This window comes from Hypanus sabinus, chromosome 2 (genome assembly GCF_030144855.1).
Source record: "Hypanus sabinus isolate sHypSab1 chromosome 2, sHypSab1.hap1, whole genome shotgun sequence".
NCBI classification, from domain to species: domain Eukaryota; kingdom Metazoa; phylum Chordata; class Chondrichthyes; order Myliobatiformes; family Dasyatidae; genus Hypanus; species Hypanus sabinus.
In genome coordinates, this window is record NC_082707.1 from 164981986 (window position 1) to 164998647 (window position 16662).

At 41.7% G+C, this 16662-nt stretch overlaps 1 protein-coding gene across 4 annotated transcripts in view; it reads right to left on the reverse strand.

Annotated features, from left to right (window-relative positions):
* kif26ab (kinesin family member 26Ab) overlaps positions 1 to 16662 on the reverse strand; it is a 194160-nt gene that overhangs the window by 113088 nt on the left and 64410 nt on the right. The gene's annotated exons all lie outside the window — the stretch shown is intronic.

The window sequence follows — 16662 nt, forward strand, 5'->3', positions numbered from 1 at the left end:
TCAAAGAGTTGAAAGTAACTGTGTCTTTAACACTCAGGAGAGAATTTGGTTAGTGAGCCTTATTAATGAAAACATTAATATGTCACAAAGGAGCTCTTTTGTGTAAAATCTCATCAGAGGGAAAATAAGCCTCATAGCATTCTGAACAACTTAATGTCTACTGATAAATTGCTGTAGTATAACCCTTGCCCTTAGCAATGAATAACCCACCAGGTACATTAACAAAGACCTTGTTTTGAGAATACGTTTGGGCTTCCTAGTGTGCCAGGGCAGAGTGACCAAATTTTAAACAGCTCTGACCTAGACAGTTGTGGCATTGCCTGTGAACCTGCAAGCTATCAGTCACAGTTCTGCAGTTCACAGCCACCCTCTGAAGTGTGAAAATGCTTCCACTAAGGAGATGATTCAAAGGCAAATGCCACTTCTTTGCTGCTGGTTAATTTATTTTGTTCCTTTTGCAAGCAATCCCCTTAAACTTGTTTCATGGTTATTCAGTTTTCAGGGTCCCAAAGCCCTGTGCTGTCATTATTTTTCCACAGCGGCAAGATATTTCAGCTATCAGTGCAAAAACACTCAAGAGTCAGCCCCCTGTGTACAGTGGTGAAAGCTTTAGAAAGAGATTAAATCCTGCACAATATAAAGCTGCTGCCGAAACTAATGCCACACATGGAAGCTGACCAACTAAAAGCTCTTATATCATGCCCCATGACAATTATAGGTTACAAAGGGGATAGCTAGTACAACCGGGGATACTTTTTCACCAAGCACAGGGTGTCAGAGGCAACAATAAACAAAAATAATCCTCAACAGAAGATTTCTGAGCAGCATACCCTTGACCAAATCTTCCCTCAGCAAAGGTCATAGTGACTGCAGGATTCTCGTTTAAGTTACAAGTGCGTTCAAAAAAATTTCTTTTTAAAATTAATAATACTGTATAAATAGTTGAAGTATCATGCTCAGTAACCTTATATTCCATCAAAATTATATTAGAAGCTCCTCATATGTTGTAGATGAGCGCACAAAATAGGCCGTGTTTCAATTCTTGGTGTGGAGAAAATCTGTTGATCTAAGCCACAGAAACTACTGAGGCTTTACAGTGAGTCTCCATGGCCCAAAGCTAGGGAGAGAAAAACAGGCAAGATTCTTCTTCTTGATCAGTGGCCAGTGACATCTGCTGGAAAGCTCAACGTTACCTTCATAATCAATAGACTTCTCACACTATTGCATGAGGTATGGCCACTTGGGTATTTGGTTTCTGAAGAAAACATGCCCATCATGAGTCAGCAATACCGGAAGAGAAAACAGAAGGACATGAGCGGCACGAAGCTTAATTTTACAATCAATAAAGTAATCATAGTGTAAAAGTCCCCATTCTAAATCAGGGTGGAATACAGCATTAACTCTGCAATCCCAAATTGCAATCCATCTGAAACACCAAGTCAACGATTTCATATTTTAAAAATATTTTGGTAAATCTTTATTTCCAGTGATATCCAGCAATCCATTTAATTAGGTTTCTTATTGAAGATATTCCATTGTGAACATTAATTTGGAATCAACTTTTAGCTGGTGCTTTGTTAAACTAAATGAATATCCATCACAGTTACTCAGGTCAAACCTCAAACTGAAAGCTATTAATGCTGCTAACAACATTTCTTATATTACACCTTGTCAACATTTGCACTCTGGGCTTGTTCATTTTAAATGGCACTTTAAAGCCATTTTGCCTTTTGCAATCGGTGCTTTCAATGCAATCAATTCCTTGCATCCCTCACTACCAAAATGCACCGATCATTTCCCTATGCCTGGAAAAGTTTTGCTTGTGCCACATGTAAATTCCAGTTTCCAAGTTACAAGAGGCCCTTCGGTCACCACAATACTTCTGTATCCAGATCTTAACTCACTCCCTAACTTCAACTTTATACTGCAGTCCCAGGATAAATAAGTACTTCCTCCCATTCAGGCGGTTCACCCTGACCCATCCATAAAATTTTTGGCTCTATCTAGATTGCACTCCTTGAGTTGCTCACTGCACCTAATTAAAGCAAAGATAACCTCCCAGCTTGCCACCCAACAAACATATCCTTAAATTCTTCTATTGTTATATCTGTGAAAAGCTCACGAACCTCTTTGACATTAGAGTAGATACCAACCATTAGGTTCTCTCAAATTGCTTTTATGTTTTTGAACCTTCCTCCTCCTAAAATCTTCTTTAGTTTAAATTCTATGTTCCTGATTAAGCTTTGAACACATTGTGACATTTGTCCACATTCTAGCACAGCGCTTGCGTAGGATGTTGCTAATGCAGCTTAGCTCCCCGATCTGGGCCCAAGGGGACACAGCTATGCATGATATAATACGCTGAAACATTTAGGTTGGATCAGGTCAGTTTAATACTTGATCCAGGTCAGCAGAGTTTGCTTACTTTTACTGTTCCTTAATCCAAGTCAGCATGTCATTTCTTTCTGGAAATGCCTCTAGCTTGGGTCGGGTATGGGAAAATCTAAGTACTTGGGGAGGGGTTCTAACTAGCCATGGTCGGGTCAGGTTTCAATACTATGGCTGAGCCAACCTGTAATTTTTACAGTGCCTTGAAAAAGTATTTAGCCCCCAACCCTTTGTTCACATAAATGAGTATTACAACCAGGGATTTTGATCATTTTAACTGAGAGTTTTTATTTCTGAATCACGAGCTCCTTTTTTCCCACAGTACAGCCCCAAAGCAAGGAAAATTGTAAAGCATGAAAAACTAACACAATTGAAATGTCAGCAATTCAAAAGTATTTATCTCCAGTTTAAGCTTTCTAGCAGAGGCTAGCAGGTTTTTATCCAGGATCTCTCTGTATTTAGCAGCATTCATCTTCCCATCAACCCTGGCTAGATTTTCAGACTCTGTTGCTGAAAAGCAACCCCATAGCATGATCCTCCTCCTCCATACCTCCAATAGGAATGCTGTCACCTGGCTGATGTACAATATGAGATGTGTAATATCTTATTTATGCCATACATGCTACTAAAAACAAGCATATCTTTACCTGTGAAGACTTTGCATAGTGTCACTTAGAAGATACTGCAACCTGGCACAGCTTGGGCAATTTTGCAAGAGGGAATGGGCACATCTTGCTCCATCAGATTGTGCAAAGCTAGTAGAGACTTATCCAAAAAGACTACTGGCTATAATAGCTGCGAGAGGTGGTTCAACTCAGCAAAGGAGGATGAATACCTTTAAGCTGCTGACATTTCAATTTTTCAATTTTTAGTCAAGTCAAGTTTATTGTCATTTCGACCATAAGCTGCTGGTTAAACAACGTTCCTCCAGGACTCTGGCGCTACATGAAACAAGACAAATCTACACTAGACTATGTGAGACAGCACAAGGCTACACTAGACTACGTAAAACAACATAAAAACTGCACTAGACTACAGACCTGCACAGGACTACATAAAGTGCACAAAACAGTGCAGGGCAATACAATAATTAATAAACAAGTCACAGTAGAGGATAGATTACAATATAATAATAAATGATGCCGATGTCAGTCTGGACTCTGGGTATTGAGAAGTCTGATGGCTTGGGGGAAGAAACTGTAGCACAGTCTGGTCATGAGAGCGGTACCTTTTGCCAGATGGCAGGAGGGAGAAGAGTTTGTGTGAAGGGTGCGTGGGTTCCTTCACAATACTGTTAGTTGTTGCTGTTACTGTTTACATGCTTCAGGAATTTCCCTGTTTTTTTTGACTCTACTATGAAAAAGGGAGCATGTGATTCACAAATAAAATTTCCCAGTTGAATTGATCAAAATCCTTGGTTGTAATACTCAATTATGTGAACAAATGTTTGGGGGCTGTATACATTTTCAAGGCACTGTACCTAATGGTTTGCCTCTGTACTAAGAATTGATGTGAAAAGTAACAGTTCCATTCAGACTGCAGTCTGGTACATTGTGACAAGAAGTTGTGAAGCTTTTTGCACTTTTCCATGCTGCATTTCACAGGCCTTTTCCCCTGTGTCCACCCCCTCCCCGCTGTGAAGGAAACTCACTTAATGTTTCTCCCACTTCGAAGGACATTAGCAACTGGCTTAAAGAATAGGTGTGAAATAACAGAAACATGCACGACAGTTAGGCAATTTCCGCTAACTAAATTCACAATTGAAATATCGCAGTGGTACCTACTTAATCGTAACAAGCCTGTGAAAATGCATTAATTTTGTCAGTAAAAATATGTACCCTTCCATAAAAAGTTACAGCTGGAGATCCAGAAAGGATAAGAACTTTAAAGTATTAACTGCAGGGTGTCATCTCCCCTGTACATTTGTGAAGGTGAGAACATGTCACTCCTTGACTGAAAGCTTTTAAAGAAACAACAAAAATGTAGTGTGACAGGAGAGACAAGAAATGTGGAAAAGTCAGACTCATGTGGAGCACCACAAAGCAAGAGATTATTGTAATGACATTCATCTATCAACCAATAAAACATTATTTTATCAAATTTAATTTTTGAAAATTATCATCGTCAATAAGCAGGAAATTTGCCCGATAATGCATTCTGCTAACAAAAATATTGGTTTATAATTAGGAAATTGATGCCCTCCAACATTAACAGAAAATGCAGAAGGTAATTGTTAATTTATAAATGGTGGAACTGAAGAAACTTCAGCTAACTTTTCTGTAAAATGAAAAAAGGCAAAGATGAAAAAAAACAACACAATTGACATATAAAACCTTTTCTATTCTGGAACTTATTCCACTTACTTGACAACACAAATGGAAGTTCCATTTAAATTCTTCCTGAGAAATGAATTTAAGAAATTAGGATTAGTAGGGAAGTGGCGGTGAAGAAATCAGTGAGATTAAGTGTCGATAAATACCCTGATAGGCTGAAGTCGAAGGTTTTGAGAAAACAGGGTATAGTGTTGGTATAGTGATTGTCCTCTGGAGTTTCCTACATTCTGGAGAGCCTCACTGGAGTTACTTTATTTATTCATTTACAGGATGAGGGCATCGTCAGCTAAGCCAGCATTTGTTAGCCAACCCTAGTTGGCCTTGAGAAGGTGGTGATGAGCTACCTTCTTGAACCGCTGCAGTCCGTGAGGTGTAAGTACACCCACAGTGCTGTTAGGGAGGATTTTCACCCAGCGACAATGATATGTTTCCAAGTCAGAATGATGAGTGACCTGGAGGGGGATTTCCACATGGTGGTGTTCCCAGGTATCTGCTGTTCTCATCCTTCTAGATGGTAGTGGTTTTGGTCTGGAAGGTGCTGCCTTAGGAACTTTGGTGTGTTGTTTCAGTGCATCTTATAGATAGTACACACTGCTGCCACTGTTCATCGAAGGTGGAGGGATTGGATGCTTGTGAAAGGGGGACCAATCAAGTGGCCTGCCTTGTACTGGACGGTGTCAAGCTTTTTGAGTGTTGATGGAGTTGCACTCATCCAGGCGATTGGTGAGTATTCATTGCACTCCTGACCTGAGCCTTGCAGATGGCGGACAGGCTTTGGGGAGTCAGGAGGTGAGTAACCCGCCACAGAATTCCTAGCCTTTGACCTGCTCTGGTAGCCATGGTGTTTATATGGCTAGAACAGTTCAGTTTAACTACAGAAATTCATGGGGCAAGTTTACACACACAACTGAATGAGGTATGGAGAATGGATATAGAGGTAGGGGAAAATTGTTCCGACATTGGTGGAAGAGTAAATGTTGGAATCAATTAGAGACCCCATAAAAGAACATATTAAAAAAAATCAACATTCACTATGTATAAAATTAATTTTGATGAGGACACTGAGCTTTCCCTGGGTCAGGTGTCTAACACATTGTATGCTAAATTGGGGGAAACCAGAGCACCAAAAAGCCTTCAATAAAATTTGCCATAGAGCCAAAGAGAAGTTTGAATGAAGAGGCTGAGTTATGATCATTCAAATTGAGTGATGATGTAAAGCTAAGTGACAGTCTGAATTGTAACGATATTGAAGAGAAGCTTCAGGGAGACATAGAAAGGCTAAGTGAATAGGCAAGGACAAGCCAGATGGAATGCAAATAGAGACGTCCTGTAAGTGTTTGGAAATCATACACAAGCCTGAATAACAATAAACATTAGAAGATAGTTAAAGTAAGAAATGAGGTACAAAGAACTTAACTGTGATAGTATGGACCCTGATGAGCCTGTATCCGGAATGATGTATGTAGGTCTAGTCTCCTTATCTAAGGAAGGGTATACTTCTGGTAGAGGGAATGCAATGTAGTTCACCAGTTTGATTGCTGGAATGAGGAGTATTGAACTATAAAAAGGAATCAAGCAGCCTGGACCTAAGCTTTCTGTAGTTCAGAAGAATGAGAGATGATCTCACTGAAATATACAAAACTCCTACAGAGCTTGACATGGTCAATCCAGAGATAATGTTTCCCCTAGGTCAGTTGTCTGAACTCAAATGCTGGGGAACCAGTGAACATGCAAAAAGCCTTCAGTAATGTGCCAACTGCACAAAATTAGGATGTGAACTTTGGTTATTTACTCATCATAAAAGTGACTTAGTATTGCAAGACTGAGCATAATGAATCTGAGTTTGTAGATGATATAAAGCTAGACAGGAGATTAAGATATGAGGAAGAGATGATCCAAATAGTTCTTACAAAAACACTGAATATCCATCTACTACCACTTTTCTCAAACTTAGTTGTAACATTTCCTACACAGGGAATAATTCTGAGACTCACAGAGATTCCATATTTGCTCCCACAATGGTAACACCTCTCTTCCTGATAAGCTGAATGCCTTCTATGCACAATTTGATGCAATGAATGATGTGACATCGAGAAAAGCCCCCTTCCCCCCTCAGGAACAGATGCCCTGTCCGGCTGCAGTCAAGGTGAGGAAGATTGTAGCCAGGGTAAACCCACACCTGGTCAGATGCTGAAGAATTGTACAGCCCAGCTGACAGAGGTCAAAGCAGACACCTTTAATATCTCTTTGCGACAGGCTACTGTCTCTGCAAGCTTCAAGGCAACCAACATCATTCCAGTGCCCGAGAGAGTGACTGGGCTAAACAATTACTGCCCAGTGGCACAAACCTTAACAATCATGAAATGCTTTAAGCAGGTTGTAATGGATAATATAGTAGCTACATTGGACCCTTTTCAGTTTACCTACTGCTTACATTGGTGCACTGATGATGCCATAGCCTCTGCCCTGCACTCTGTCTTGTCGCACATAGAAATGATGTCTTATACGCCGGGTTGTTTTTCATCCACTTCAGCTCTCCTTTTACGTGATCATCCCTCAGAGGCTGGTGGGTAGACTGTCCTCACTGAGATTCAATATCCCTCTCTATATCTGATCTTGGACTTCTTGACAGAAAGACCCCAGTCAGTCTGAGTCAGCAGCAACATCTCAAGCTTCATCATGCTGAGCGCTGGTACCCACCAGGGCCGTTCACACTGCCAACTCACAACTGCACTGCCAGATCCAGATCAAACTACATCATTAAGTTTGCTAATGATACAACAGTGGCTGGCCTCATCAGCAAAAATGTGTTGGTATGCAGAGAGGAGGTAGGGAGGCTTGCAAAATGGTGTGAGAACAACCTGAGTCTCAGCGTGGACAAGACAAAAGGATGATTGTGGATTTCAGGAAGGCACAGATCAATCATTGTCCGTTGCACATCAAAGTGAAGAGCAGAAAGTTTCTCTGTGTGCACATAATGGACGATCTAACCTGTACCCACAACACCTCCTCATCAGTGGCCGCATCGAGTACCAAGGGCCTGAAGCAATGTTGAGGATCCCAACCACCCATTCAACTATTTCTTTAACCCACTACCAACAGGAAGGAGGTACAGGGGCATCAGGACCAGGACTGCCAGATTGGATAACAGCTTCTTCCCTCAGGCTGTGAGACTAATGAATACCCTGCCACCACCGAGGTTTCATCACTAGGACAGTGAGCGGTTTACTGTTTACCTGTGCTGCACACTACATGCACTTTAAAGTATATTGTATTAACTTATTTGTGGCAATATTTTGTTTTACTTGCTGCCTGTGGTATATGTTTTGAGGTTGCACCTTGGTCCGGAGGCACGTTTGCTTCATTTGGTTGTATGTGCAGCCAGATAACAATAAATTTGAACTAGAATAAATGCCCCTCAACTTTCTCTCATCATTAAATATCTTTCCTTTTTTTAACCAGCTTACTTGACTATTGAGTATTCACTCCCTTCACCATCAAAACACTGTTGCTGCAATGTAACTATTGCACAATGCAAGCTAGTTACTCACCCAGAGCAGTACACACAAAATTCTGGAGAAACTCAGCAGGTGAGACAACACTGATGGAAATGAAAAAAAATCTGTTGCCGTTTCAGGCCAAGACCCTTCTTCAGGACTGGAAAAGAAGGGTGAAGATGCCAGAATTAAAAGGTGGGAGGAGTTGAAGGAGGACCAGCTAGAGGGTGGTAGGTGGAGCCAAGTGGGTGGGAAAGGTAAAGGACTGAAGAAGAAAGTATTTGACAGGAGAGGAGGGACACCAGGGGAAGGTGATAGGCAGATGAAGAGAAGAAGAAAGAGGCCAGAGTTTGGAATAGAAGAGAGAATGTGGAGGGATTTTTTTCTTTTTCTGGAAGGAGAAATAAATTCAGATTCAGATTATTGTCATTTAGAAACCACAAATGCAATGCAGTTAAAAAATGAGACAACGTTCCCCCAAAATGATATCACAAAAGCATATGACAAAACAGACTACACCAGAAAATCCACGTAATGTTTGGCAATCCCCGATCCAGAGTCCGGAGAGGCTGCTGCGTATTAATATCGCGCTACCATCTAGCGTGTTCCTCGGAAAGGAGCTCCAAATCCACCAGACAAAACAAGACCAAAAACTAAAGCTACAAGACCAGCACAAAACCACATAATTACAACATATAGTTACAACAGTGCAAACAATAGCATAATTGATAAAAAAAAAAACAGACTATGGGCACAGTAAAAATAGTCCAAGATGTTAAAGGACTGTAAGTTCAAAAGAAATCACCACAGTTTCCACAAGTCCCCAGGGTCCCGACAGACTCGCCATCCCACGCCGGCGGCAGAAGGGAATACCCCTGCTATGGACTTCAAGGTGCCGCCTGACTCAGCCTCACAGACGCAGCACACACCGAAAGCTACCTGAGTCCGTCGAACCTACGAGCCAACAACCATCCTCTCTGGCACAGCTTCGCCGTGCTCCATCCTCTGCCGAGCGTATTAAGACGTCCCCGCGAATAGCCATCGGCAAAGTGACCCCGAGGACTGGGGGCCTGTTCTTCCCAGCAGAGTCCCGGACCTCACAGCAGCAGCAGCAACGAAGAAGGTCTTCCTGGAATTTCCAAATGTTTCTCTGTGCTTCCACATCCGTGTTCAATTGATTATGATTGCGCACGGCACCCCACTTCACAAATAACAGATAGTCAGTTCCAGAGTGGCCACTGCAAGCTGCGTCGCGCCGCCATCTTGGATCAAGTAATGCTCATACCATCAGGTTGGAGGCTACCGAAACAGAATATGAGGTATTTCTCCTCCACTCTGAGAGTGGCCACATCATGGCAAAAGAGGAGGCCATGAATTTACTCTAGTATCATTGCCCAAACATATGATCTTAACCACCTAGAAGGAGAAGGTCACGGTTCCTGAGAACACTAGTCCCTGCAATCTCCCTTCCAAGACACACACAGCATCTGACTTGGAAAATTATAACCTTACGTGATGTTGGGTCCAAACCCAAGAATTCATTATCTGGTAGCACTGAGTTTTGACAGCCAAAGGCACAGCCACCAACAATGAGTAATTCACTCAGGGATAAACAAGAGCTCAGAAATAGAAGAACACTGTTAACTCATACCATTGGAGGCTTGGAGCAGGTTACAGAGATAGTGCAGGGAAAAATATTTGAAAAAAGGGTAAGAGTTTTAAACTCAAAGCATTGCTTAACTGTGAGCCAATTTAAGTCAGCAAACACAGGATGGGTGCACTTGACTTGCTATGAGTTAAGATATAAGCAACATTATTTGCAAAAGATAGAGGCTGAGGACTATAATTAGGTCTAGCACTAACAAAGACCTGGATGGGGGTTTCAGCAGCAAATGAACAAGGTAGAGAAAAGCCAGCCAATGTATAGAGGTGAAATTTTTCAAACCATTACTGACCTATATGAGGTTAGAAAAGTTGTTTTGATTTTAGAGAAAAAAATCTTTGAGATACATCCTGGTATTTGATTACTTTAGTTGATAACAGCTTCACATTAACTGAAACTTTCAGTGTGGCTCCACAGGGTTCAAAAGAAAATCGCTCAAAGGACCCAGGAAACTAATTTCTTTGTCATTTAAAATCCATGTCCTTATCTGATTCAGCCTTTCCGCTGTTGCATGAATTTCCCTCTTGCTCACATCAAATGTGAAAAACCACATCACAAGAAATGCATCTAACCCTTTATTTTGTTTAGTCCATTATACCAGGAGGCTGTCTCAATTCAAAATGATCAATATGCCTATTATAAAGAGATACACAACAAAATTGTTCACTTCTGCACAATCACGTTAGCTATTTATAAGATCAGAGGACTTGAAAGTTCATAGAATGCATTGTACATTTTCTGTCTGTGAAGGGGTTTCCATGACACAATACCACCAAACACATGAAACCAGAATCACACCAACTGTTTGAGACCGATGTGAGATTTTTAAACTAAAATTTTAAATTGCACACAGGATGTTTTATAATATTAACCATTATTTTTACTCATCGATCTTAAAAGCACTCATGCCAAATAACTCGATACTGAGGGACAGCAGAAGGAGACTTTTAGACAACACTCCTATAGGCAATCCAGCAATAATTCACAACTCCAAGGGGACTATATAATTGAAAGTTATTATTATTATTTGGTGCTAAAAAAAGAGGAGCAATTATTTGTTTTCTAGTGTTGGTGGGTGACGAAAGAGACTGCTTGCTGCAGCGTTGCCATGCATACCAGATACTCACAGCCTCGGCTGAAATCAGTTGAACTGACAAAGGTGACTGGAATTCAGTGAAGTTAATCTGTCTGAGCTTGAGAAAGACAATATACAGTATATGCCAACATTTTGTGCCTTGATTGGTTTTCAAAACCTCCTTCTGTAAAATGTGTACAGTTGATAGGGGATAAGTCTCAGCCACAATGCAGCACTGAAAACTAATCGTTCAGTTTCTACGCACAGAGGTACCCGATCCTGCTAGGACAACATGAAGTTGTATTTCATGAGTCAAGAGACAGAAAGGAAGATTTGCTACATGGGTCAATACATGGAGCACAGTTTAAAAAATCTGTGTCTTTTCCCATTTGAAATGGGTAAGATAAAGGCTGTAATTTAGCAAATGCAAGAAAATCTGCAGATGCTGGACATCTGAAGCAACACACACAAAATGCTGAAGGAGCTCAGCAGGTCAGTCAGCATCTATGGAAAAGAGTACAGATGACATTTCAGGCCGAGACCTTTCTCAGAACTCATGACTCATCAGTCCTGTTTACTCTTTTCCATAGATGTTGCCTGGCCTGCTAAGTTCCTCCAGCATTTTGTGTGTGTACATTTAGCAAAAGTTCCCCTTTCAAAATGGAATGGATGCAAAATTAACACAACTACAATGTTCAACTACAGGAAAGAATACAAGCCTGACTTTTGCCTTGTTACTTTAGGCACACCAGGGAGGATTTAGTCTGGTGTGAGGATAAATTGCATTTTTGCAACATTGCTTTAATGCAGAAGGCAACATGGACCAGCAGCTACAATGCTGGAAAGATCAAAGTCACTGGGAATGGATGGAAACTAGGTTTTCACTCTGCTGAGTCAACCCCCATAAGGCACCAGGGCAAAGACAACATCCCAAGCTGAGCACCCAGGGAACGTGCACACCAGCTCACTGATGTCCTCACAGACATCTTCACTTGTCTAGACTGCAGTCCCCACACACTTCAAATCAGCCTCCGTCATCCCTGTACTAAAGAACTCCAGTGTTAAAAGACTACTGCCCAGTGGCATTGACACCAATCATCATGAAGTGCTTTGATAATGGCACATATCAAAAACTCTGTTCCTACCGCATTCACTCACTAACGTGCTTGCCAACAAAATTGTTCTACAAAATAGCATCTGTCATGCATCTGGCCCTGACACACATGGAAACAAGGACACTTATGTCAGATTGCTGTGTCTGGATTTCAGTTCGGCATTCAACACCATTGTCCCACAGACCCGGGTGAACACACTCCTACTCCTCGGTCTAAACACACTACTGTGAAACTGGGTGTTGCACTTGCTAATGAACAGACCTCAGATTGTCAGCATGCACAACCGCTCCAGTTTGGCATTCAACACTACTGTCCCACAGATCTTGATGAACAAACTGACCTCAGACGGACAGGGTACACAATCGCTCCTCCCTCCCTACAATCCTCAACATGGGTGCCCGGCCCCCAGGGCAGTGTGCTGAGCCCATTGCTCATATACGACTGCACGGCCAAACACATCAAGTTCACTAAAGGCACAACAGTGGTGGTGCTCATCACCAACAACCACACGACGAACAGAGAGGAGGTGGAAGAGCTTCAGACCTGGTGCCAGGCAAATAGCCATTTCCTTAATGTCAACAAGACAAGGAGATCGTTATCAACGTCAGGAGAACTCGCACCACCCACACTCCCCTTTACATCAGCTGAAACACACACGAGATGCTGGAGGAACTCAGCAGGCCACAGGCAGTTTCTAACTCCTGGGAGTGCACATCGCACACAACCGCTCATGGCTCCAGAACATATCCTACACAAATCGAGCAAGCTCACCAATACCTCTACTTCCTGAGGAAGCTGAAGTGAGCTGGGCTTTGCACATCCTTACTCACGTCAATCTACCGATACTCAGTAGAGAGCATCCTGACAAGCTGCCTCACTGCTTGGTACGGAAAATGCACTGTGGCAGGCAGGAGGGCTTTACACTAAGTAGTCAAAATTGCCCAATGAATCACTGGCACCAGCCTACCCACCATATATGCAGAGAGATGTCAGAGAAAGGGGTCAGTAACATCATGAAGGATCCCACACACCCTGCTCATGGACTGGTTGCCGCACTCCTATCAGGGAAGAGGCTATGTGGCATCCACACCAGAACCGCCAGATTCAAAAAGAGTTACTTTCCCCAAGCAGTAAAATGGATCAATACTTGCACCCACTAACTAATCTTCTACCTCAACGCCATTTGTACATCCCAGCCTGTTGAAAGACATTGGAACTGCCTTTGGTCCAGTCGAGACATTTCTGATCTTTTCTAAGGCACCCAACTTTCGAGATCTGCCAGCTGCGCGAGTATCCTCACTAGCGCATGTTGCTGAGGAGATCAGCAGCAACTATAACACGGACAGGCTAAAACCAGCACTGTGCCCAGATAAGGTGAGTGCTCTGAGTTAGCAGGCAGCGGGATGGTCCCAGGGCGAAGTATCTGTACAGATTGTACATCTGTCTTATCCTGAGAGGGTCACAGCAGGAGCAACTACATCAGTGTATACCTTGGCCATCAAATGACTCTCCTTCACCATTTTTTCTGCATTAGTACAACAGAAACTTCCTACATCAAATTAGTCAGCACTCCTGTCCAACCCAGAGACCAGCAATGGGTCACCTATGATGTAGCCAAGTCTCGGGGCCTGGTACTAGATACAGCTTCTGATGTAAGTGACCCAGCAATGTGTTGAGATGCCCTGGCATGCAGTTACCAGTGCTTAGAAACATCTGCACCAGAGCAAACATCTAACACGTCTCTCCGCAGCTCAGTGTCTTCAAATGTAAGTGTAAATTTAAATTAAGGAAGGGTTGAGTTTAGTGGTAATGATTCACACTGTCAAACAGCCCACAGATATCGTCAACCATCACCCAAGGAATGGACATTGTGTGGGGCACTGGACAGCAGCCGGTGCCAATGAAATCCAGCTTTAAATCACTGGAACACCAGAGAGAAAGGTTAAGAAAAAGCAGAGAAGGCATCCTTTCCCATTCTAAATTCTCTCGGGAAAATAACAACTATTGAGATGGCCCTTTTGTGCTAGTGTTGTGAATTTTGGAGATTAATCAAAAATGCAATTGATTTTTCTTAAGACAAATCAAATTGTCTGATAGAAATCCAATAAAATGTAGTCTTAAGTGTCCTTTGGATGCTCTGATGAATAAATAGCTTTTACGTTTACATGGAAATAAAGAAAAGTATGTAGTCACAGTATCTGGGTTTTGAAACAAATAAATGCATTGCAGCCTGCTGCCTTATAAATCATGGTTCTGCTGTCAAAGGGTGGTATCCTCCTCAGATTATTTTTCCTTCGAGCGATGTCCAGAATGAAAGATATAATAATCGATGCAGTTACACAGTAAACATTTGGACAGCAGTGATTTATTCCCACATGAAACCTGATGGTTGAATCAATGAGAAAGTGACTTTGTGCATTCCAATTTAATAAGTATAAATCACTGACCAGATTCAGCTGACATATTTTTAATATTTTACATATTAAAATTGAGCTGTTCCATATTAGGATCAAAACTTCAATGTCATTCATCAAGGGTGTCATCTTCACATCATCTCAGCCGCAACGGTACTCTGCTTTATGCAGTTGTATCACTATTCTTCTGCGGAGGTTCAGAGATTAAAGGGAGAGATTAGATTTTATTCATCTTCATTCAGATACCTATGTTCTTCCACAGTCAGCCAAAATCCACATTCCTTGAACTGGAAACATTAATAAAAAGCAAGTGCCCAAAAGGTTAGAGTAAAAGAACAGGAAACTGGGGTGAAATGGACAGTTCTTTCAGAACCAGTGGAGTGCTGATTTCCAGAATATTTTAATGATGCGACAATTGCTATTTAGGAGTTTCTACAAATTTAGGAGCACACTGAGTCCATGAATGTAAATTTCTTCTTTGGAAAAAGATTTAAACAAATGTTTTTTCATAAAATCTGGTAAATTGCTTTTTGTTTGTTTATAGTTTATTTTTAACTAAAATTATTAAATCTCAATCCTATAGTCACCTGGCTTTACAGAGACATCCTCTTCAGCCTATTATACTTATTTTCTGTCCTTTCCAGCCCTGAATCCTGATTCTTTCAACATAAACTTTAAAACGGCTTCCCTTCTTATAGATGCAAGCCAACCAATTAAATATTCCCAACATTTTCTGCCCAAGTCGAATGGCCACTTAACCACTGCACTCTACACAGTTTATGCTGTGAAGTTCCCTGGTGGAGATGAATGCAAGGTCGTTGTGGTATTAGGCATCCCATTAACGTCTGAGCTTTCAGAAGACAGATGGGGAAAGCATGGGCTTGACGTGTAGAAGGATTGGACACTGACAAAGGGGGAGCTTCAGTAGCTGGAGGATCACTGTTTTTCCTAGCAGGCCTCATCAAAACAAAAGAGATTTGGCTTTTACCCAGTTCACATCCTCCTTACTCAGTCCAACTACAGATCTCATCACAGCTGCTTCACACATTCAGAAGGCTTAACACCTTGCCCGGAGCTAGTTTTGACAGGCCAGTTCTTGGGTGCCAGGAAATTTGCCACAGGCAGAACAGGAGAATTGTTCATTGAGCTCCATTTTCACTGAGCTGAAGGCATGAGAATCCTGCCTACCCACATTAACTTCTCACTCACTGAACGCAATAAAAATAATACAGGGGCTTCTTAAGGTATACACAGTAATTATGAGCACATTCTTCTCGCCATGAATGTTATCAGTACAAGGTTGGTTAACTACACTGACTCTTAATTACAACTTATCTCAAAATGGGAAGTGCTGATTTTAAGGTAGCATTACAGGCGAAGACGTGTAAAGTACGTTTTAGAGTCACTGGCATTACTAGTGCCACAGGTAAAATTAAAACTACTTCATTAAATTATATAATTAATATCTACATCTCTTTACTTTCAGTAATATCAATAGTCCTTATCCCAACAGCGATGCTGACTTCATTTATCAATCAAAAAGTGGTTAGAAACTCCAAAACATAAGACTAATAGAAAGAAAAAGAGAGGAGCCCAGGAGAATGCGTCTTCATTTTCACTTCAAGCGAGGTGCACACATGACACTGAAGTGTGGTGAAGTATGTCATTCACGTTCCATTACCAAAACATTAATTACACAACACCACTCCCTGCTTAGCTATAAAATCCAACTCAATATAGAATGCATTTCAACTATATACAAAGTATATAATACAACTACTATATAGACATCCACAGTGTGATACATTTTAAATTGTCATATTCAAACCTAAAGATTTAATCGCTGTAGAACATTTCTTACTCTTGTGGGACAATGTCTTTCCTGACAAGGTGGGGGCAGTGGTCACTCTGCTGGGCAGGTGAGACTTGTGGCTAAGAAACAATCTCATCTTCTGGGGCCTCCTCCATGTGCGGTTGTAGGAGTTGACTCTAGGACTGCAGGAAGTGGTTCTAAGAGCTCTGGATACCTTTCTTCTCCTTTCTCCAAGATGCTCTTGGCATCTTCTGGATGTGTTGCCATCCCGAACAGCGCATGGCAAGCTGCTCGATCGCTGATCTATCCCAGACCGTCAAAGCTTCAAGCCAACACTTGCATTTTGACCACACCAAGACGACTG